At 35.2% G+C, this 25,518-nt stretch overlaps 1 long non-coding RNA gene across 1 annotated transcript in view; it reads left to right on the forward strand.

Moving 5' to 3' along the window:
• The window catches only part of LOC129484931 (uncharacterized), an 87,031-nt gene extending 80,570 nt beyond the window's left edge, over positions 1-6,461 (forward strand). Inside the window, exon 6 of the long non-coding RNA XR_010121589.1 lies at positions 4,592-6,461. This is a non-coding gene — a long non-coding RNA (uncharacterized lncRNA). The remainder of the gene's footprint in view (positions 1-4,591) is intronic.
• Positions 6,462-25,518: the final 19,057 nt, after the last annotated feature.

Raw genomic sequence — 25,518 nt, forward strand, 5'->3', positions numbered from 1 at the left:
TAGATAAGGATCTTTTTTGCTTCTTTGCACCAGCTCATTTAATTTCTTGCCCAGGCAGACAGAGAATAAGCATCCTTACAGCTTCCATATATTTTGTATTTCATTCTTATGAATAAGTAAGGTAACTATATAATGTATTGTTTTAATTGGGTTACTCTCAAGAAAGAAAGGGAGTGCTACTAATTATTATGCTGGGCTATTGTAGAAAATTAAGACTCTCTCAGACAAGCCTAGACATATGGTCATCTTAATTCTACTTGCTTAAAACAGTAACATCAATCAAACTTTACCAGTGTATTGTAAGTTACCAATCACAGCCTTTTATCAGTTTTTTTTGATGGAATATTAATGTAATGCCTTTTTAGGAGGGCAATTATAATTTTCCTGGAGTTAATCATTTCCTCCTTCATCTTGCCCCTACTCACAGCTCACTTCCTTAAGCCTATGGGGTTTTCTACGTGAGGTCCTTGGGCAGAAGCATCAACAGTGTCTGGGAACTTGTTGGAAATGAACATTCTTGGCTCCATCCCTGATGTGCTAGTTCAAAAATTTGGGAATATAGCCCAGTAATTAGTGCCTCCAAGTGATTTTGATGCACACTAAAGTTTGTGAACTACTACCTAGGACTTCTAGAATTCTTTTCCTTCTGTCCAATTCTCCCCTCACTTTTAATTCTCTCTCTTTTTCCCATTTGTATAATTGAACTTGTGATATTATTAGTTCTGTTTTTCTTCTATTTTCTTTTTAATTTTTGTGAGTATAGAGTAGGTGTATGCATTTGTGGAGTACATGAGATGTTTTGACACAGGCATGCAATGTGAAATAATCACATTATGGAAAATGGGGGATCCATCCCCATAAGCATTTATCCCTCATGTTCCAAACAATCTAATTACACTCCTTTAGTTATTTAAAAATGTACAATTAAGTTATTATTGACTATAGCCACTCTGTTGTGCTATCAAATAGTGGGTCTTATTCATTCTATTTGTTTTTGTACTCATAAACCCACTTTCCCCAGAGTCCCTCACTACCTTTCCCAGCCTATGGTAACCATCCTTCTACTCTCTGTGTCCGTGAGCTCAATTGTTCTAATTTTTAGATCCCACAAATAAGTGAGAATATGCAATGTTTGTCTTTCTGTGCCTGGATTATTTCACTCAACATAATGATCTCCAGTTCCACCTATGTTGTTGCAAATGACAGGATCTCATTCTTTTTTATGGATGAATAGTAAACCATTGTGTATATGTACCACATTTTCTTTATCCATTTATCTGATGATGGACACTTAGGTTGCTTCCAAATCTTGGCTATTGTGAACAGTGCTGCAACAAATATGGGAGTGCAGATATCTCTTCAATATACTGCCTTCCTTTCTTTTGGGTATTGATATGGTTTGGCTGTGCCCCCACCCAAATCTCAACTTGAATTGTCTCTCCCAGAATTCCCACGTGTTGTGGGAGGGATCCAGGGGGAGGTAATTGAATCCTGGGAGCAGCTCTTTCCCATGCTTTTCTCTTGATGGTGAATAAGTCTCCCAAGATCTGAGGGGTTTCCACTTTTGCTTCTTCCTCATTTTCTCTTGCCACTGCCATGTAAGAAGTGTCTTTCACCTCCCACCATGATTCTGAGGTCTCTCTAGCCATGTGGAAATGTAAGTGCAATTAAACCTCTTTTTCTTCCCAGTCTCACATATGTCTTTGTCAGCAGCATGAAAATGGACTAGTACAGTAAATTGGTACCAGTAGAGTGGGGAGTTGCTGAAAAGATACCCGAAAATGTGGAAGTGACTTTGGGACTGGGTAGTAGGTAGCGGTTGGAACAGTTTGGAGGGCTCAGAAGAAGACTGAAAAATGTGGGAAGTTTGGAACTTCCTAGAGACTTGTTGAATGGCTTTGACAAAAATGCTGATAGTGATATTAACAATAAGGTCCAGGCTGAGGTGTTCTCAGATGGAGATGAGAAACTTTTTGGGAACTGGAGCAAAGATGACTCCTGTTATGTTTAGCAAAGAGACTGGTGGCATTTTGCCCCTGCCCTAGAGATTTGTGTAAATTTGAACTTGAGAGAGATTATTTAGTGTATATGGTGGGAAAGATTCCTAAGCAGCCAAGCATTCAAGATGTGACTTGGGTGTGTTAAAAGCATTTAGTTTTAAAAGGGAAACAGAGCACAAAAGTTTGGAAAATTTGCAGTCTGACAATGTGATAGAAAAGAAAAAACCCATTTTTTGGGGAGAAGTTCAAACTGGCTGCATAAATTTGCATAAGTAGCAAGGAGCCTAATGTTAATCCCCAAGACCATGGGGAAAATGGCTCCAGGCCATGTCAGAGACCTTCACAGCAGCCCCTCCCATCACAGGCCCAGAGGCCCAGGAGGAAAAAGTGGTTTCATGGACTGGGCTCAGGGTCCTCATGCTGTGTGCAGCCTAGGAACCCTGTGTTCCAGCCACTCCAGCCATGGCTGAAAGGGGCCAATGTACAGCTTGGGCTGTGGCTTCAGAAGGTAGAAGCCTTCGCAGCTTCCATGTGGTGTTGAGCCTGCAGGTGCACAGAAGTCAAGAACTGAGGTTTGGGAACCTCCTCCTAGATTTCAGAAGATGTATGGAAATGCCTGGATGCCCAGGCAGAAGTTTGCCAAGGAGGCAGGGTCCTCATGGAGAACCTCTGCTAGGGCAGTGAGAAAGGGAAATGTGGGGTTGGAGCCTTCACACAGAGTCCCTCCTGGGGCACTGCCTAGTGGAGCTGTGAGAAGAAGACCACCATCCTCCAGATCCCAGAATGGTAGATCCATCGACAGCTTGCACCATGCACCTGGAAAAGCCACAGACACTCAATGCCAGCCTATGGAAGCAGCTGTGAGGGAGACTGTACCCTGCAAAGCCACAGGGGTGGAGCTGCCCAAGACCATAGGAACCCACCTTTTGCATCAGCATGACCTGGATATGAGACATGGAGTCAAAGGAGGTCGTTTTGGAGCTTTAAAATTTGACTGCTGTGCTGGAGTTTGGACTTGCACGGGTCCTGTAACCCTTTGTTTTGGCCAACTTCTCCCATTTGGAATGGCTGTATTTACCCAATACCTTTACCTCCATTGTATCTAGGAAGTAAATGGCTTGCTTTTGATTTTCCACGCTCATAGGCGGAAGGGACTTGCCTTGTCTCAGATGAGACTTTGGACAGTGGATTTTTGGGTTAATGCTGAAATGAGTTGAGACTTTGGGGGACTGTTGGGAAGACATGATTTGTTTTGAAATTTGAGGACATGAGATTTGGAGGGGACAGGGGTGGAATGATGTGGTTTGGCTGTGTCCTCACCTGAATCTCTAGTTGAATTGTGTCTCCCAGAATTCCCATGTGTTGTGGGAGGGATTCAGGGGGAGGTAATTGAATCATGGGGGCCAGTCATTCCTGTGCTATTCTCATGATAGTGAATAAGTCTCACAAGATCTGATGGGTTTATCAGGGGTTTCTACTTTTGCTTTTTCCTCATTTTTTTCTTGCTGCCAACGTGTAAGAAGTGCCTTTCTCCTCCCACCATGTTTCTGAGGCCTCCCCAGCCATGTGAAACTGTAAGTCCAATTAAACCTCTTTTTCTTCCCAGTCTCAGGTATGTCTTTGTCAGCAGTGTGAAAAAAGAATAATATAGGTATATACCCAGCAGTGGGATTGCTACCTAAAATGGTAGCTCTATTTTTAGTTTTTTGAGGAACCTTCGAATTGTTCTCTATAGTGGTCGTAGTAATTTACATTCCCACCAACTTTGTATGAGGGTTCCTTTACCTCCACTTTCTTACCAGTATTTGTTATTGTCTTTTGGATATAAGCCATTTTAAGTGGGGTGAGATGATATCTCATTGTAGTTTTTATTTTCATTTCTCTCATGATCAGTGATGGTGAGCACCTTTTCATATGCCTATTTGCCACTTATATGTCTTTTTTGAGAAATGTTTATTCAAATTTTTGCCAATTTTTTTATCAGATTATTAGGTTTTTTTTTTTTTCCTATAGAGGTGTTTGAGTTCCTTATATATTCTGGTTGTTAGTCCTTTGTCAGATGGGTAGTTTGCAAATATTTTCTCCCATTCTGTGGGTTTTCTCTTCACTTTGTTTATTATTTTCTTTGCTGTGAAGAAACTCTTTAACTTGATGTGATCCTATTTGTCTTTTGCTTTGGTTGCCTATGCTTGTGGGGTATTGATCATGATGCTTTTGCCCAGACCAATGTCCTGGAGATTTTCCCCAATGTTTTCCTCTTGTAGTTTCATAGATTGAGGTCTTAGATTTATGTCTTTGATCCATTTTGATTTGATTTTTGTATATGTTGAGATATAGTGTACTAGTTTCATTCTTCTGCAAATGGATATTGATATGGTTTGACTGTATCCCCACCTAAATCTCATCTTGAATTGTAGTTCCTATAATCCCCATGTGCTATGGGTGGGCCTGGTGGGAGGTAATTTAGTCATGGGGGTGTTACCTTCATGCTGTTCTTGTGATAGTGAGTGAGTTCTTATGAGATCTGATGGTTTTATAATGGGCTTTTTCCCCTTTTGCTCTGCACTTCTCTTTCCTGCCACCACGTGAAGAAGGATGTGTTTGCTTCCCTTTCTGCCATGGTTATACGTTTCCTGAGGCCTCCCTAGTCATGTGAAACTGTGAGTCAATTAAACCTCTTTTCTTTATAAATTACCCAGTCTTGAATATGTCTTTATTAGCAGTGTGAGCATGGACTTATACAGGTATCCAGTTTTCCCAGCACCATTTATTGAAGAGTTAGTTACTTCCTAGACACAATGGGTAGTTGACATTCTTTTTGTATGTCTGCAAGTTGTTATGAGGTCAAATTTGATATTCACTAAAGATTTTTTCATCTTCAGGTAGAGCCATAAAATATCGTATTCTATCTTTGAGTTGCTCCAATGAATATCAGAGCTCTAGCTACTGTTAAGACAATTTCATCTGGTAACAAATTCAGACTAATTTTTTCTTAAATTTGGAAACATTCTTTTCATGCCATGAATCCTTCCATATTTAAGGCCAAATTCTTATTTTATACCTTTCCCTTTACCATTAAAAGGAAAGGTATACATTTTTGAAATTAAGCCATTACCAAAATGGCTAAAATTCAAAAGTCTCACAATTATTGACAAGGATGTGGAGCATTGGGAAGGCTCATTCAATGCCCATCAAGACTAAAACATATAGATCCATGCATGTTCCTTTAGACATACATATATACAACTTAAATAGTAATATGAATTGTTTAAATTGCAAAATATTTTCCAGCTGCCATGTATAAATGTTGCAAATACTGCCATAATTTGTGACTATCTCTAGAAACACAATTGTTTCCTGACAATGAGATAACCCAAACAATTTTCCGAAACAAAATGAGAAGCAAGAAAATGGACACTTGGCACTATTAGGAAATATCCCATGCAAGAATTCATTTCATTCATGCTTTTTGTGAGGAAGGATTTGACGTTAACAAATTTGTCTTTCCTCTTTCCTAAATGTTTCAACACTAAAATCTTCTCAACAATTCTAATCACCTGTGTTAGCAATAGCACAATTCTTAAACCTTTATGGCGTTTAAACTCAGTTGTCTTTTGTTTTGAAGATACACGGTCAAGTGATAAGGAGAATAATTTTCCTCAGAATTGAACCGTGTTTGCCATGAGAGCAGAGTTATTGGCTTTTCTGAATCAGCCTGAGTCCTGTCCTGGAACCTGAGTGACTAAGAATTACAGATAATAACTGTCCAGTTTTCATTCTAGTAAGAGAAGAGTTTATACCAAATAATTTAAATAGCAGCTAAAATCCAATTATAAAAAGTTGCATGGTAATATCCAGAAATTTTCTTTATATGTAAGTTTTATTGTACTGTAGATTATCTTGAGCTTGCTTAAGAGAAATGGTCTGCAATCTGGGACTATCAGTATTTAGGAAACAAAACCAAAAACCTAGGTAAAGTACCAAAGAGCATGCAGAATTGAAGTTGCCACATAGGTGTTGCTCAAAATGTTTTATATTTGTTTAAATTTGAAACTGCAATTTTTGTATAGTAGCACTTCTAATTTTGGTCTATGTTGAATTAGCTCACTGTTCTGCAGTGTTGAGGCAAACAGATAATGATCCCAGAGTTTGAAGAATATAAAAGACAAAGACAAAAACAAATTATCTACAGCATCCATAAATGCTGCATTCTTAGCCCATTAAAAAGTACAATCCATGGGATCATTTTTCAAATAGATTAGAACTTTCAATAGGTAAAAATTACTAAATTGTTTGCAAAATTATTTTTTTCAACATTATGCTGATATTTATCTATAAGGAAATGTGCCAAAGATTAGAGATCAGACTGCAGTTGGTGAAAGTGTTTCTCATCAAAATTATTTAAAGATCTCCTGGCATAAATATGGTCTGATATTCTTACTGTTGGGGCAGAGATCAGACTGCACTTGTGAAAGCAATCCTTCCTGAGTGATGAAGAGCTGATAGAATTGGTCAGACTTTCCTTACTCTGCTGGGAAAGTTTGTTTTGACAGTGTTGATGCACACCATGGATTGTAGGTTTCCTAAAGGATAAAATGAGCCTGGGCTTGATTTTTAGCAAGCAGATTGAGAAAACCCACCATGCTGCAGTCTCCACTTTCAAATTTGATTAGCTGTGGGATAATTACTATTTCAACTTCTTACAGTATTAACAGTTATCAGTTTCTATTTTGAGAGGGTTTTTCTGTCAAAATAGTACTTCAAACACCGGGAAATGTAGATAGAATGACTGTATCTACTTGGCTATTAAATACAAAAATAACCTTAGTTAATGTTATTTAAAATTGCCTCATCACAGTTTCCTGGTTGACAAAGTGTGTATTAAAATAATAGTGCCTTCCTTATAGGTTTGTATGTGAATCAGGCAAGTCAAAATTGTTCCATACACCTAGCACACACTCAGTAAATAATATTGTTTATTAAATTATTCAATTTTAAATAGTTTTGGACTTTTCAAGCAATGCTGTGTAATTTTTTTATTTGTATAATGTCCTTTTAAAATTTTGGAGGGGGCGTTTATGAGTTTTTTGGTGTACAAAAACTGATTCACAGAAAATAGTCTCAGATATGAAGGAAGGCAGGTTAATTAGACTAGATGGGATGAGATATGACATCCTGATTAGTAGGAAACCAAAAAGTGGTTAGTTCTGTTTCAAAATTCATTTGTCTGGCTGATTGGCATGTAGACATAAAAAAATGGTCATGAACTGACTTGTTCACTTTTCAACTAATTTAAGGATTATAAAAACTTAATGACCACATGCTGTTAAAACTCCATTTAGAAATTAGCAATTGATTATGTGGCACATTGCAATTCTTAAGCTCTCTTCATTAGTAAAGAGTGTAATCTAATCACATTTGCAGAGCTAAAACTATGCCTTTGGATAGATAGATAGTCTGGAACCAAGAGACTTGGTCCTCCCTGATTGTCAGGGTAAAATACTTACCGCTATTCAGCATCTCACAAAGGCCTTTCTTCTGTGATCTCAGAAACTCATCTAGGCCAAGGTGTTAATGGCTTAATTATACTTACCAGGACTGTTTCGTTTGAAAGGAAAAAAAGCCTGTAAACACAACAGTGATTGAATAAATAGCAGCTCGGAAAGAATTTCAGTAACCTAGAGAATAATTTTTTTTGGAGGTTGGATTATTAAATAGATAACTGCTTATTTGTTCTTTCTTTTTCTGTATATATGTATATAAAATGTTTACATATAGATATACATAATATATATACACACATACACACATATATATCATGAATATGTGCTATGATAAAATGTGTATTTATATATATGCATATACCTTCCCAGCACCCAGCCTCTACATATTTATAGTCTTTGATCATTCTGGCGATTCCACTGAATGTTTGAATGTCTTGGAGAATGACTGAAGACTCTCCATACTGGGCAGTTGGACATATAACGTGTGGAAATTGTTGAGTTTAAGACTCCTCTGTTTTTCTTTGCCCCACTTTGGGAGTTTAACTGTATGTATGCCCTGTCATTACTCAGCAAATAATGAGGAGGATGCCTATGCAGATGTCTGGAGCTCTTTTTCTACATAGCTCTTTTCTCCCTGGAAGTCTGCTATGTGTATTTCAGCCAACTCCACCTCCCAAAATCCTATGGTATCTGGTATTTACTATCATTTTTCTGGGTTATGTAACCTCTAGCATCAGTTACTGTTGTGTAAGTGATGTTTTTCTAAAAATTAAACTCTGCAAGGAAAACAAATATGCAACCTCAGAGAAATACTTTGTAAACTATACAATTGAGTACAGTCTCAGAATTTATACCAACTTTGTGGAAGAGAAAATTAGTAAAGTTTAATTATAATAATTTCTTTTTATTAAAAAAAGAGTTGATGTATGTCCCAACAGAACCACATCTCGCACATTTTTTTACTCCAAATTATAGACAGGAGTAATTGTAAAGATTAAAGTTATAAAAATGGATTCTGTAAGTCATATTAAAATATCCATATCCATAAAGTAATATTTCTTATATATATTATAGTTACACATCTCTCTCCTTTTATATGTCTCATAAAGTTGGCTAAATATATATTTTTTTCTAAATCTTTTAAATTAAGCCCACCCAAATTAAGTACTCAGTGGAGGATTAGAAGTTTTTCTTTCTTTTTTAAAGTTCAAACACAGAGTTTAAATTGTGTTCAGTGTGATGTTGGTATTTCTGATGGAGGAGAGTCATTTAGCATTAGAAAATTTGAAGGGTGCCAAGTTTCACTTCGCAATTTTATTTGGGGTAGGACTCAATGTACATTTCAGCTCAATGCATAAAAACATGGGTTTGTTGTTGTTGTTGTTGTTGTTTTTCACTTCAACAACTACCTGAGGTGTTTGCCCAAGAAGAGTAAAAGCTTTGATGGGACAGGAGAAAAGCAAAGGGAGGCTTTTGATTAAACTATTTTGCATTAAGTGGTAAATGATAGTTTGAGGCAATGACAAATTTGCATATGAAATTATTTATCTTAGTAATTCAGATAAATGCATCTGGCTCTGTCTGTCTCTCTAATCTTTTTTTGATATCATATCTAGAGCACATCTTTAATCAATTTTAATTACCTATTTTCCTTCTGAATTTAATATATATGGAGATGAAAATTCTAAATGGTTTTAAACTGTTCAGCTTTCTGGCAACAAAATATGTAAAACAAAGAGCTGATTTAAACAGTAGAAACATACCTACATTATGAATTACTACCATTATTAACATCTTTATATCAATAATTGAGCTCTTACTACCTATCACTGTCATAGTAAAGTTATAGTGGGATGTTCATCTTTAAGAGATTTTAAAGCCCTCTTGGAAACTGATTATTTCTTTCCATTCACAAACGTTGAATGCATTCTAAAAGGAGTTGAAAATTCCTGTTAATCAATCTTTAACAATAAAAAAGTTCTGGTACATTGGATATATTATTTGGCTTGTCCAATGTAAAGATTGCATCTATAAATATTGCTAGCTATCTGGATTACTCATGCCCAACTGCAGTTTTAATTAGTGTATTGACTTTTTAAATTTTTTAAAGTGTTTTACATTCATGAAATTACATTCTATGCTCATTCAGAATGAAAATGTTCTTGTCATTTTCCCTCTGTCACTTGATGACCAGCATTTAAAACAGGCAAAAAGTATACCCAAATTTCAGTGATAATTTATATCAAAGAAGAATACTGTTTTTACTTTTATTTTTATCTCAGAATAAAATTTGTTAGAAACAACCATTTGAAGACGGGAGTTCAAAACACTTTCTAAAAGTAAAATGTGTGTTTATATTAACATGGTTTATTGGATTTTAATATTCTGTTGATCCAATAACTTGCTTTGAGCTCCTTTTTTTTCTTATTGGAAAAACAAATTTTCTCCTTAGCATTCACATGTACAATAAAGAGTAAATTTTAAACTCATATAAAGATAGTAAATATCATAGAAGGTACAATTGCAAGTAGCATATGTCACTTAATAGAGTGAGGGGCTGAACTCTGCAAAGCCAATGTCTTTATATTAAAATATGATTTATTAATTTAGAACATGTTTACTGATTGTCTTCACAGTGTATAAGATATACTATGGTGTATAGGACAATTTATGTAAAAGATATAAGGTATACATACACATAACTATTAAATAAGATAGGGTTTTCCAAAAACAGATTCAGAGGGCAAGCCATCAGAGTAAGGGGCATGACAGTTCCTTTCTTGGTTTGCAGTGAAGGTAAAATTTGATCTTGACTTGAGCAGAATCTAGATGTGGTGATGATAGGAGGTAAAGGGGGCATTACCAGCAAAGGAGACAATTTTATCAAAGGTACAGAGCCTGCTATTTATGAGATATTTACTGGATGTGAGATTTTGATTAGAAGCCAAGCTGAACATAATGAAATAGCAGAAAGAAAGGCTAAAAGACAGGTGGGACAGATCAAAAAAGGATTTGAATAGCAGATTTAAAAGTTTGGTTTTTACCCACTAGGTGATGAAGAACGATTTTAATAATACTAATGAATGCTATTGCTTAACATCTACTGAATTATTACTCTATGTCAGCTCCTATTCTAAGTACCTCACATGTGTTAGCTCATTTCTTTTTTTATTATAGTAAATGAATTTATTGTGTATATTTAAGGCATACAATATGATGTTATGGGATATACGCGGATAGTAAAAAGTTACCGTAGTATAGCAAATCAACATAGCCATCATCTCACATACTTATTCATCTTTTGTGTGTTTATTTTTGTGGCAAGAGCAGCTAAATTTTCATTTAGTATGAATCCCATGTACAGTGAAATTATATTATCTATAGTCCTCATTTTGTACATTAGATCTCTAGACTTGTTTCTCCTACATGTCTGCTACTTTGTATCCACTGTACTGTATCTCTCCATTTCCTGTTCCACCCCTAGTAACCACTGCTTTGTTATCTATCTCTGTATACTTGAATGCTTTTGTCTTTTTTAGATTCTACATATAAGAGAGATCATGCAGTACTTTTCTTTCTGTGTCTGGCTTATTTTATTTAGCATATCTTTCAGGCTTATTCATGTTGTGGCAATTGACAAGTCTAATTCTCAATTATATTTTGAGGCTGAATAATACTTTATTGTATACATGCACTGCATTTTCTTTATCAATTCATCTGTTGACAGACACTTAGGTTGTTTCCATATTGTATTAGTCAATTTTCGTGCTGCCGATAAAGACATACCCAAGACTGGGAAGAAAAAAAGGTTAAATGAACTTGTAGTTCCACATGGCTAGGGGGGCCTCACAATTATGGTGGAAGGTAAGGAGGAGCAAGTTAATGTCTTACACGGATGGCGGCAGGCAAAGAGAGATCTCGTGTAGGGAAACTCCCGTTTTTAAAACCATCAGATCTTGTGAAACTTATTAACTATCACAAGAACAGCATGGGAAAGACCCACACCCATGATTCAATTACCTCCCACCAGGTCCCTCCCACAACACATAGGATTTAAGTTGAGATTTTGGTGGGGACACAGCCAAATCGTATCACATATCTTGGCTATTTTGAATAATTCTGCAGTGAAAATGGGAGTGCAGGTACCCTTGTGAGTCAGAAATTTCATTTCCTTTGAGTATACACTCAGAAGAGGGATTGCTGAGTCATGTGGTAGTTCCATCTTCAATTTCTTTATGAACCTCTGTACTATTTTCTGTAATGGCTGTACCAATCTACATTCTCACAAACAGTGTACAAAGTTTCTTTTTCTACACAATTAGCTCTGTGAGTTGATTCTATAATTATCCTTAGCACATAGATAAGGAAACAGAGATCCTGAATAGTTTAGAATCTTGTCCTATGTCAAACAACTACTAAATGGTTGAACTCAGTCTTTCTGTGGAGCAACACTGTCCAGCAGAACCTTCTGTGATGATGGAAATGTTCTGTATCTGTGTTGTCTGTTATAGCAGCCACTAGCCCCATGTGGCTGCTGAGCACTTGAAATGTGACTAGTGACTATTGATTATTTAAATTTAAATAGACACACCTTGCTTAGTAGTTGGCTTACTGAACAGCAAATTTCTGGAGTATACTCTCTTTGCCATTACATTTTTGAACAGAGAAGAGAAGTTCTTACAATGATGCTATATAGCAGCACTTTCCAAAGCATCTTCTATGGATCATTGGTACAAGAGATGATTTCACTTTAAAAAGTTTAAAGTCCAAGTAAGAGAGGGAAAAACTGCATGGTATTTTCTCTTATTGAAAGCTCACATTCACATTAGTACATTTTAGCCTCTTTAGTAAATATATAAATTTTAACTTTAAAAAAAGTCTAGTTTTTCCGTAACTTATTTGGCCAGAGACTTTTGTTCACCTAAAACAGTGAACTAGTATTTTGCTTAAGATACTTTGAGGCAACGCTGCTCTAGGATGATCAAAATGGCAGTAGGAATTAGGAGGTGATGCAGTGAGGAGACACCAAAGTCTTCATAGCCATGTGGCTGATTACTGAATGTGGCTAGGTGAAAATTAATCAATATTTTAACTGGGCATATGACAGCAAGAATGGAAAGTGGAGTGTGTGTGTGTGTGTGTCTTTGTATGTGTGGTGTCTGAAGTGGGAGACATGTATATGAAGTTTAATAGAATTTCAAGTTTTCTTAGCTGGAAGGATGGCTTGATGTTATGATCAGGTCGAAGTGTTTGTAGAACAAGTACACTTAGCAGATATACTAGGTATATATACAGGCATACCTAGTAGGAAGTTTTAAAAATGTGGTTTGGGTCTAGAGCATAGAAGAGGGCGTGTGGCTGTAGGTGGAGATTTTGGAGTCATCTACATAGAGGAGCTGTTTAAAATGTCGAGGATGAACAAAATTTCTAAGAGGAAATGGACAGACAGAAAAGAAGAGGACCAAACATAGAACTTTATATTAAGAGCTTATTTGTAAATTAATGTAGCTTATGAATTGTATGTATGTTTTTGTATGTGTACATTCTATTTAAAATATTCTGATGTAAGAAATAATATAGTTGAAACAAAACTTCCAGACCTAACTGTATATTAATTTTATTATTTATTAGAAAATTTTCATGTCCAATTATCTCTTTTATTAAGAAGTCAATAAATGTACACTGAACACTTACTATATATCAGATATTGTTTTAGGTATTGTGGGTACATCTTTGAACAAAAAGAAAAACCTTTTTACATTCATGAACAGGGATTACATTCACTGAAGATTTTCTAGTCCTTTGACTTATTCAATTTTAGCAATTCCTAATTAGTAATTTAGGCAACAATATTTTATTGAGTATATGTTTGTTATCATTTTATGAAATGTATGTAAATTATTAGTAATTTAAAGGGAAAGCAGTGAAGAGCATCCAGAACTTTAAATGGAAAAATGATAAAATGCACGTCTGCATAACATCTCTATTGAATTAAAAATATGAAGAAATAGGCAAATTTGAGTATGTGGGACTGTGGAGCTTACAGCAATAATCTTTTTGATAAAAATCAGGCATAATAAATAAATAAATAAAACCATTAAACATCTTCCACTGGAAAACATTTCCTTAAAAAAGAACAGAAAATGCAGGTCTGGGAATGTCAGACCCTCAGCTCATGATTCTAATAGCTTTCCCTCCCATTCTACTTAATTACTTTTATAAATTACATGAGAGGTTTTCATGAAGCATGAATCCTTACTCGTTTAATTAGGAAGTTAATATAACATGATATAATTTATATATGTCCCTATAAGTTCAGTATATATTCTTATTTACTAAATATAAACTATATTTATATAAATATGTAAATACATGTTATATAATTAAATTAATATTTATATAAATATACATTATATAAATATATTAAGACTACAACATTTCATGATATAAGTTGAGGCAAGATACTAAAAAGTAGAAAGAAAATATAACAACTTGGTATAGAAATATTTAATCTTCATAATTACTCTATTTAAGAAATATTACCATTAAAGGAAAAATCTGTATGCTTCTTGCCCGTCTCTTTATCATTTTAGTAAATATGAACTACTTATTAAGTTAAAGGACTTCCTCGAAATTTACACATCTTCAGGATCATTATACTAGCCAGGAGATGGCACTAATGCACTTTGTTCTATCTTCCAGAAAGTAACTCTATAAGCCAAAGGTTACCTTAGCAATGCATTATGTAATATTGTGTAAATTAAGCATTTTGTTTCATTCCACTTTCTACCCTTCAGTTATTTATGTTGCATGTTAAGATTAGTGTCTATATTAAAAGCTCAATTTGTTTTAAGTCAGGAGCATAATATATGCTTTAACCAAATGAGCTGTTTCATTTTGCAATTTAATAAATGGTCTAGCCGAAAAAAGAAGAAAAGGAAAAATATTTATGTATGAAAAGTTCAGAGGTTACTAGGTTTGTAAATAATAATAAACTGCATGGATACCAATGGAGATCAAAAAACTCTATCTAATTTAGGTTGGGGATAGTGATAATGTGAGAACTGCTATGGCTATTAATTTCCTTCATCACTTGTAATTCCCATAGTGTTAGTGGATCCTTTTTTTTTTCTTGTGAAGAAATTTGACTTTTCACATCTAGTAAGTATGAACTAAAAGTATCTGATACAAGTCTCAATCAATTTATGAAGCTTATTTTGCCGAGGTTAAGGATGCATCCATGACACAGCCTCAGGAGGGCCTGATGACATGTGCCCAAGGTGGCTGGGATACAGGTTGCTTTTATACATTGTAGGGAGACATGAGACATCAATCAATATGTGTAAGATGTACATTGGTTCAGTCTGGAAAGGCGGGACAACTCAAAGTGGGGGCAAGCGTTGGGGGGTGCTTCCAGGTGATAGGTAGATAAAAGACAAATGGTTGCATTCTTTTCAGTCTTTGATCAACCTTTCACTGAATACACAATTTATATGTGAGAAGGGGGTAAGGTAATAGTCTCTTATGGCTTAGTCTGGCTTAGTGAATCTGCATTTCTACATAAACAATAAGGCAGAAGAATCAATCAGGTATGCATTTGTCTCAGGTGAGCAGAGGAATGACTTTGAGTTCTGTCCTTTGTCCTGCACTTGTGAAGATAAGCTATCAATTTACATTGCTGGTGTGAAATTCAGCAGAACTATTTTAGGGTAAAGATCTTGAGGCCCACAAGGAATTTCCTTGCTTTCCTGTCTTGCCACTAAACCTAATATATCAAAATAACCTGTTTTGGGCCGTACTCTGAGTCTGCATTCTTTCTATAACTTTCTATAACTTCAAAATAGTATATAAGTTTCTGTACCTTACTGGTGGGTTGGGTCATCATCTTGAAGGCTCTCATGTATACACGTTAAATAAATTTGTGTGCCTTTCCTCCTACTAATCAATATGCCTCATGTCAGTGATTTTTCAGCAAAACTTTAGGGGGCCAAGCCCCCACAGTTTGCTTTCTTATTATTGAGTTTTGATTTTTTTAATACATATGCTCTAGGTAGATATACTTTACGGGTTACATAATTTATAAATATTTTCCCATTCTGAGGTTTACCTTTTCATGTTCCTTAGAGTGTGTTTTAAAGAGCAGAAGATTTTATTTTTGAAGTTTATATTATTAATTTTTTCTTTTATGTATTGTGCTCTTGGTGTAATGGCTAAGAAATCTTGGCCTAATCCAAAGGAAAAATAATTTGTTCTATGTTTTCATATAGAAATTGTAGAATTTTAGGTTTTATATTTGTATATATGACACATTTTGAATTACTTTTTTATATGGTTTAAGTTTTGGATCCCAGTTCATATGTTTTTGCATGGGTAACCAATTGTTTCTGCACCAGTTGTTGGTAAAATTCTTCTTTCTTCACTGAATCGCCTTTGCACCTTCGTAAAAAATTACTTGCTTATATATTTGGAGGCTATATCTGGGCCCTACTTTGTTCTGTTGATCTGTTTGTCTATCTTTATGTCAATGTTACACTGTGTTGATTACTGTATTTTTGTAATGTCTTGAAATAACATAGTATATTTTTCCAACTTTATCTTTTTCTAAGTTATTTTGTATATTCCAAATCATTTGCATTTCTTTTTTTTTTTTTTTTTTTTGAGACGGAGTCTCGCTCTGTCACCCAGGCTGGAGTGCAGTGGCGCAATCTCGGCTCACTGCAAGCTTTGCCTCCTGGGTTCACGCCATTCTCCTGCCTCGGCCTCTCCGAGTAGCTGGGACTACAGGCGCCCACCACCACGCCCAGCTAATTTTTTGTATTTTTAGTAGAGACGGGGTTTCACCATGGTCTCGATCTCCTGACCTCGTGATCCGCCCGCCTCAGCCTCCCAAAGTGCTGGGATTACAAGCGTGAGCCACCGCGCCCAGCCTTGCATTTCTATATCAATTTCAGAATCAGCTTCTTAATATCTACCAAGAAAAACCCCAACAAGACAAAAAACAAATCCTGCTGGATCTTTGATTGTGATTGCATTCTTACTGTGGGAGATGAGCCCATGATTTTGAAGTTTTTCTTCTTTTCTCACTAAATATCTCACTAGATATTTAATGTTGTGCATTTTCTTTTAATTTCTATTTAGTGATATCCCATAAATTGTTATGTATTTTATTTTCATTTTCATTAAGATCAAAATACTTTTTAATTTTTCATTTAATTTCTTCTTTGACCCATGTGTTACTTAGAATTGTGTTTTTTCAGTTTTCAAGTGTTTGGAGATTTTCCTGATATATTCTTCTTATTTATTTCTAATTTAATTCCACTGTGTTCAGAAATTATACATTGTATGACTTAAATCCTTTTCAATTATTGTGACTTGTTTTATGGACAAGAATATGTTTCTGCATATCCTTGTGAAGAATGTGTAGTCTGCTTCTGTTGGATAGAGTATTTTATAAACATAAATTAGATGAAATTGATTGTTAGAATTGTTCGTATTATTTATATTCTTACTGAGTTTCCATTGTTCTATCAGTTATTGACATGGGTTACTGAAATCTCTGACTATATTGGATGATTTGTCTGTTTTTTCCTTGCAGCCTATCAGTTTGTGCTGTATGTATTTTCAAGCTCTGTTATGAGGTATATAAATGTCTGGAATTATTATGTCACTTTAATAACCTGCTTGTCATTATGAAATGAACCTCTTAATATTTTTGTTATAAAATTTACTTTCTCTAATATTAATATAGCCATATAGCCAGTCCAGATTTTTAGTTATTGGTAGCAGAGTATATATTTTTTATACTCTTATTTTTAGCCATTTTTATTTTTATATTTAAATTGGGTTTCTTATAAGCAACATATAGTTGGTGTTTTTTTTTTCTTTTTTTTTTTTTTTTTGTCCAACATGACAATCTCTGCCTTTTAATTGGGGTATTTAGACCAATTACATTTAATGTGATTATAGATAGGGTCAGTTCCATTAAAGGATATATCATGTTATCATGTTTAAGGTATATATCCACAAACCAGATCTTTGGACTTTCTTCCTTTTATCCTTTTTTTAAGCTGGATGTGGTTGGCATATTACTTAGTTGCATAATTATCCCTGCACCTCAGCTCATAAATTGGATGACCATATGACCTATCATCCAACCCAGCACTCTTTTGAGAAAGAAAGGTGTTTTATTAATTATATTTTTGGGGTAATTGGTAAAAATGTTAGAAAATCCTGATCAAACAAGGTAATACATTCACCTTTTTATAACTTTATACATATTTCCTTGTGTGCCTGCTTATACAGACCTTTTGAGTGAACATGAAGTTTGAGAGGGCAGGCCTAGTCACCATAGACTTATTATCTCATATTTACTGATACTAGTGTCAATACAAGGTTATATGGAACAATGTAAAGAGCAAGATTATCAGACACCTGCAATTTCAGCAGTGCATGTTTGTCAAGAGTCACTGAAGAATATAAAAAGGCAAAGTACAAATTTACAAGAAAAAAACAACCCCATCAACAAGTGGGCAAAGGATATTAACAGACACTTCTCAAAAGAAGACATTTATGCAGCCAAAAAACACATGAAAAAATGCTCATCATCACTGGCCATCAGAGAAATGCAAATCAAAACCACAATGAGATACCATCTCACACCAGTTAGAATGGCCATCATTAAAAAGTCAGGAAACAACAGGTGCTGGAGAGGATGTGGAGAAATAGGAACACTTTTACACTGTTGGTGGGACTGTAAACTAGTTCAACCATTGTGGAAGTCAGTGTGGGGATTCCTCAGGGATCTAGAACTAGAAGTACCATTTGACCCAGCCATCCCATTACTGGGTATATACCAAAAGGACTATAAATCCTGCTGCTATCAAGACACATGCACACATATGTTTATTGTGGCACTATTCACAATAGTAAAGACTTAGAACCAAGCCAAATGTCCAACAATGATAGACTGGATTAAGAAAATGTGGCACATATACACCATGGAATACTATGCAGCCATAAAAAATGATGAGTTCATGTCCTTTGTAGGGACATGAGTGAAGCTGGAAACCATCATTCTCAGCAAACTATCGCAAGGACAAAAAACCAAACACCGCATGTTCTCACTCATAGGTGGGAATTGAACAATGAGAACACTTGGACCCAGGAAGGGGAACATCACACACCAGGGCCTGTTGTGGAGTGGGAGGAGGGGGAGGAAAAGCATTTGGAGATATACCTAATGTAAATGACGAGTTAATGGGTGCAGCACACCAACATGGCACATGTATACATATGTAACTAACCTGCACGTTGTGCACATGCACCCTAAAACTTAAAGTATAATTAAAAAAAAAAAACAAAAGACAAAGTAGAGGTTCGTTTATCCCGTGTTAATAAGAAAAGTTATGGAATTTTGGAAAATCTTAAAGATATATTTTAATTAAAAAAGAAATCAAACCAATCTTTTTTGAGTTATTAAAATAAAATATCTAATTCAATAAATTTCCTACTTTGTAAAAATTATTTTAACTTTGTATACACATTTTTAATGTGATTATATATATGAGCTTATAAAAGTATAGATATAAATAAGTGAAAACAATAAATACGTTATCTTAAAACTTGCAAAATTCTCAATCATATATTTTATGATACATAGGTATCTAGAGACAACTGACTGTAAATAAGATCAGTTTTTGTTTGTTCCCTTCAGTTTTATCTTACTGTCTTTAAACTGACACACCATACAAACGAATTTCAGAATATTCCATTAAAAATTGGTTTAATATGACCATTTATCTGTTAAAATTTTTTACATAAAAGATTTCCTGATTATAATATTTTTATAATCCTATGTTTTAGAAATTCTGTAAAAGTCTTCTTTTCATTGGTATAAAACAGACCTCAGAGGACATTAAATTTTCTCAATGGCAATAACTATATTATTCTTACATCCATTAAAAATGTTTCTTTTCAAACCCTGAAACATTAAAATAATAATTTCTGATTATCTTTATTCTTTCTGTATACATCATTTTCACTGGTGATTAACAATGACAAATTTCTATGAAAAGGACTTCGTTGAAAGTAGGGCAAGTTGTGTGTGAATAGCAGCTGCCTGAGTACAAAGCTTAATCAGTACATATAGTTAGCGAAGACAGGTTTGTATTCATAATTGCATAAACATTAATGACAAGGTAAAATAATTTTTGACAAGCATTTTTTTCCATTGTGAAATCAAATTTCTAACTATTATTCAAGTTTTTTCAGGCATAACTTTGATATTTCTCTAGTTGGTTAAAATATCATTTAACTTATGTGTTCTATTACATGGTTTTGAAACAAATTTTTGGTTCTGGAAACCATAACATGAGACTATTTTATTACAAGGTATTTTATTCTCTGCTTAGAGACCACCCTCTTCTATCCTCACCCTTTGCCTAGCCAGTTTCTCATCCATCAAATACCAACTTAAACTTCAGTTCCAGGAATGCCCAAAGAAATTCTTCCACAATTCCTAGATTAGATCATACGCCCATTCTTATTGTAATAATGGTCTTTTATAGCAGTTATAACAACTGTGATTAAAACAACTAATTATTTAATTATTATCTGTACTTGGGGCTGTGATGTACATGCTAAGCTGGTAGGAATTATGTCTTGCCACTGAGTCCTAGCACCTAACATACAACTAAGTACAAAGTACGTCCTCAATGACTATTAATTGATTTTGATCATTTATGACTAAAAAGAGAAAGTTGATTGGATGTTTAGGTGTTGATGTTGTGTAGGAAAGCATAATTAGACAAGAGGGTCTAAAATCCTCTAAGAGCATATAAAATTAAAGGTGTGAAAGCATTTAATAATGTTAAGAGTAAAATTAAATACTTAAGGTACTTATTTTCTTACAGCAGATTTGTTTACAATTTAATTGATATTTAGGTGCTTTAGTGAGGTTAATCTGCTTTATTGGTTAGGACCTGAGGCATATGAGTTTGAAGTTGGACATTCTTCCTCCTGTCAATTTCGATGGGGAGTGGGAGGAATTGTTTCTATGGACTTAGACTATAAATAACCCCAACTTGTTTTATACATTGTCCTGATATTGGCACCAGTCAAAAGAGTGAGTGTCTTTGAACAACTGCACATAATGTTTAACTTCTTTGTGTCAAGGATAAGGAAAAACTTCCCCCTCACACTCTAAAGTTTTGCTGAAAACAAACACTGACAAGAGGCAGATTAATACTAGAAAAGGTATATAAATTTATGTAATCATAGTTTCATGTAATATGGGAGCCTTTAGCATGGAGGACTGAAGATATCAGGAAAATTGTCCATTTTCTTCTTAGGTTCAACCAAGTACAGACACCTATGTAGAAATATACTTGCACAAAAAGGATATGATTTAATGCCGATAGACTGAGTGGGGAAACCCAGCAAGGCCTATCTGTCTAGGTTTTTCTTGGCCTCTCTGAGCATGCATTCCTTCTTACTGGGCACGGCCAGTTTTTACATAGAAAGGCAGAGGAACAGTTAAGAGTCATATTTTTAGGTTTTATGGCTGGCTTTGGGAAAAAGGGGTCAAATTTCTATGACCCAAGTTGGGGAAGTGGATTCTAGGTTCTATGGCTAGACTCAGGAGAGAATGGGACTGAGAGACAGAAGGGCAGAGGAAGGTCAGAACTACACTTTTGCTTCTGAGGCTGCTTTTGGGGCCCTCACTTCGGTGCATTGTCTTCTGACAACTGACAATTCAAGTCAACCAACATTTATTGAGCACCTGAGGTTACTGAGAAGATAACTGCACTGAGGAGCACAATGTCTAGCAGGAAAACCAGTACTGAGTGTATTGAAACAATTATGACGACCTCATATGTGAAACTTATGCCCTTTTTCATGCAAATTAGTTTACACATTCTGTCATGCTTAAAAATTGTAATTTATGTCAATAGAGCTTATAAGATTCTCAGTTAAGAAAACTTTAGCTGCAGATTTTGAGTTTATTCATTTCTCCAAGTTTATGATCATTTGAGGGTAACTTTTTTTGTTCAAATGAAGCTGAATTTATATAGACAAATAACCTGTTTTGAAAACTTTCCTCACAAACCATAGAGTAATAAAGCAGATATGTGGAACAAACCCCATTAAATAATTTTTCATTGACTTTGATAGGAATATTTGAAATATAGCCAGTTGCTTCAAGTCAGTATTTTGTAAATTAGTTACACATGGAAATTAATGGCAAACCTATATTTTCTTGCAATCTAGCTACTCATTACTTGTAGACTAGTAGTACATTATTTACTGTATCTCAGCTTTGCATTAGCATTAGTTTTATACTACGACTTAGTACTGTTTTATAGGCATCATAAAGCCAGTAATTTGTCAGATACTTTAAATGTAAATTGGTAGATATTAAGTTACAGAGACAAATTACTGTACCAGTAACTTGATGAAATCTTTTCCACACAAAAACTCAGAGGGAAAGTGAGGACATTTCATTGAGTCAAGCTCAAGAAACAAAAACTTTGTGTACATTTCCACAGTTTGAATGTCATTCAATCAGGGAGCCAGGACAAGCGAAGTCAAGGAGAAAAGAGGTCAAATCAAGTGGACTTTCTTCCTATTTAACAGAAATATTTTGAAACTCTTAAGTAGTTTTTCTACTAACATCTTTTTGTCTAACTATTTGGAAAAACAGCCTCAAGCTGCCATTTCTGTCACAAGGTTGATTAGATCCAGAAACAAAGAAAGTCGTATTACTAGGATGCATAAGATAATCAAACAAGTTATTTAAGTTAATTAACTATTATTTAATTTTGTAAAAATAAGTTTTGTGTAGAATCGATACAAATTATTGCAAGAATATTGTAGCCAGTATGTTTTCGATTTCTCCGTTTAATTCTAATATTGTCTCCAGACTTGTATTTTTGAAATTAGTATGTGATCATGTAAACATTCAGTGCTCTTTATTACCAGGGCAAAAGTCTTCAAACTTTAAAAAAAGTCATTAATATTTACTTGGTTATTGGCAATGTGTCTTTTAAAGACATTTATTCTGCTTTTATCAATTATTTAATATAGTTACAGGTAAATACTACTAGCTGCTAGGAGACAGGGCCTAATATAATCCCTTTTCTATATTTTTTTAATGCATGGAAATACTGGGATAACTTGTTCAAATGTATAACTAGATGGAAATGGGAGAAGTATTTTGTTTCTATTTTCTGAGCAATATCATTCAATTGTGGGCCACATAGAGTACTAAAGTCACATTCCAAAAATCACATGGCAATCTACTATCAAATATGTTGTTAATCTATCACATGACAGCTTGTTGTGCTAAACCCCTATCAACTCCAAAGGGGATGGCACCAGATTCAAGAGGCAGACCAAGATACCCAGAGCCAGCAAATGAGCCATGGAGATATATTGAGGGCTTACATACAGGGAAGGAAGAAAGCCCAGTGGCAGTGGGCCGGATAGGAGACTTGCTGGCTCAGTGGTGGCAAGACAGTCAGAACTGCAACTGCTTGTAAAAGGCATGCAGTTCATGTGACATTTTCACTTAACACCCTCCCTGTAACAACCTTTACCTGGCAACCTTCATGTAACCCAAAACAAAGGGGCTGATCTCCTGTATGGCCCAAGTTCTTTGGGAAGGGCCAGGGACTCAGATGTTCCTCATAGATAAGGAATGAATCTCAGATTGACCACTCCCGATTCCTTAGCAAAGAACTCTGGACACACATTCAGGTGAATCTTCCACATAGGGTCATTCTCAAGGTATGTGCAAATCAAATTATTGCTGTTAGGTGCATCTACCATACACCACTCAACTAGATTCTCTAAATCCAGGAAATGAAAAGCATATAATTTGTTAGCAGTTTTGTTATACAGCTATTAGGATTACTAGTCACTTTCTCAACATTGAAAGAATTACATCAACTGTCGTCTTTGATTCAGGAAAAGATCTAGGTAGTTATCTTTCTTTTTTAAAAAGGGAGGAGAGCAAGAAAACTAGCATGGGTTCTGTGATGGTTAATATTGAGTGTTAAATTGATTGGATTTAAAGATGCAAAGTATTGTTCCTCCGTGTGTCTGTGAGGGTGTTGCCAAAGCAGACTAATATTTGAGTTAGTGGACTGGGAAAGGCAGACCCACCCTCAGTCTGTGTGGGCACAATCTAATCAGCTGCCAGTGCAGCCAGAATAAAAGCAAGCAGAAGAACATGGAAAGACTAGGCTGGTTTAGTCTCCCATCTTTCTCCTGTGCTGGGTGCTTCCTGCCCTTGAACATTGGACTCCAAGTTCTTCAGCTTTGGGGCTCGGACTGGCTTCCTTGCTCCTCAGCTTGCAGACGGACTACTGTGGTACCTTACCTTGTGATTGTGTGAGTCAATAATCCTTAATAAACTCCCATTTACATATACATCTATCTTATTAGTTCTGACCCTCTAGAGGGTCAGAAGAAAGAAACCCTAATACAGGTTCTTTCTCAGCTCAGTTTTAGAAAAGTGTAAATATGGCTTTGACTATATTGCCTGGGTGTCCTTTGAAAGTCTTTGTCTACTCCAGGGGATAAAATATCCAATGTCAAAACCAATAGTTCAGACTATAGGAGTAAGTTTAGACTCCTTAAACTGGCATAGATTCTTTCTGGTTGTAGCAATTATCTACCTTGCCAGCTCTGTCCTCCAGCACAGCCCACTCCAGATGCCCAGGGATGAGATCTCACTGACCTATTTGCTAATTCCTAAACATGAGAAGCTATTTTCACTCTCTGTGCTCTTGAAAATATTGTTTCCCTCTTCAGTTAAAGAAATCACTGTCCTTCTAGATTCTGGCAGTTCTACCTCCACAATAAAGCCCTCTCTGATTTTAGGAAGCAGAATTCCTCACATGTGTTGGTCATTCTGATCTAATGACACCATTCACATTGCATTGATATTATTAAAATTTTAATTAGACTTATAGAGATCTTGGAATGTGCCTTACTTATTTTTAATACTTATTTGTATTATCTAGATTGGAGGTATTCAATAAATATTGGATTAATACATATATTTGACTGAGGTAAACATTTTAAGAATATGCGTTAACAATGTGATATATTCCAATTGCTATATAAATTGTAATTTATAAACTCTGACAATATTTCCCTTTATAACTCAATTTCCTTTTTGTTATTTTCCATAATTGCTCTGTATTATATGAATAAATTATGTTTAGTACATTCATGGACTATATATTTAAATACTTACTATATATCATAGTATTTTATCTTGCCTGTCATACTGTTTCCTTGGTTCATTTGGGGTGTTATTGCTTATTTGAATTTATAAAATACAGTAAAGTTCAAATTCATAAATGAACATTGTTTCAAGAGTTCACTATTAAATCAGTTGTTTTGATTTTAGAATTTATAGTCCCAAAAAGGTAAGGCTGTAAATGGTGATTAAATTGCAAGGTGGCCAAGCAGAGCCTATTTAACCTATCCTAACATGAAATATGGTGTAATGGTATGATTTCAAATTTATTTAAAATAAAATAACACTAGAAGGAAGGACTATTAATTTTCCCTAATAAACTGCATTTTGATTTGTAACTGAATAATGTTAAAAATGCATTTCTAGGACTTTTGAAACTCACTTGAGATGAGGAAAGGCTAAAGAAAAGAGGGAGAGAAATGTGTTTTACTTCTTGCTACTGAAAGCATGGCCCATGGAGCGGCAGCATCACCGTCTCCTGGGAGCTCATTCCCCACACTTTCACACTCAACCCAGGCTACTGAGTCAGAATCTGCAGTTTAACTGGATACCTAGGTGACTTATGTTTACGCTAAACTTTGAGATGCACTATGCACTGGAGATCAATGGTGGCTTTTTTTTTTTTTTTTTGAGACAGTGTCGCTCTGTTGCCCAGGCTGGAGTGCAGTGGCGTGATCTCGGCTCACTGCAAGCTCCGCCTCCCGGGTTCACTCCATTCTCCTGCCTCAAACTCCTGAGTAGCTGG

This window comes from Symphalangus syndactylus, chromosome 6 (assembly GCF_028878055.3).
Source record: "Symphalangus syndactylus isolate Jambi chromosome 6, NHGRI_mSymSyn1-v2.1_pri, whole genome shotgun sequence".
In the NCBI taxonomy this organism is placed as follows: domain Eukaryota; kingdom Metazoa; phylum Chordata; class Mammalia; order Primates; family Hylobatidae; genus Symphalangus; species Symphalangus syndactylus.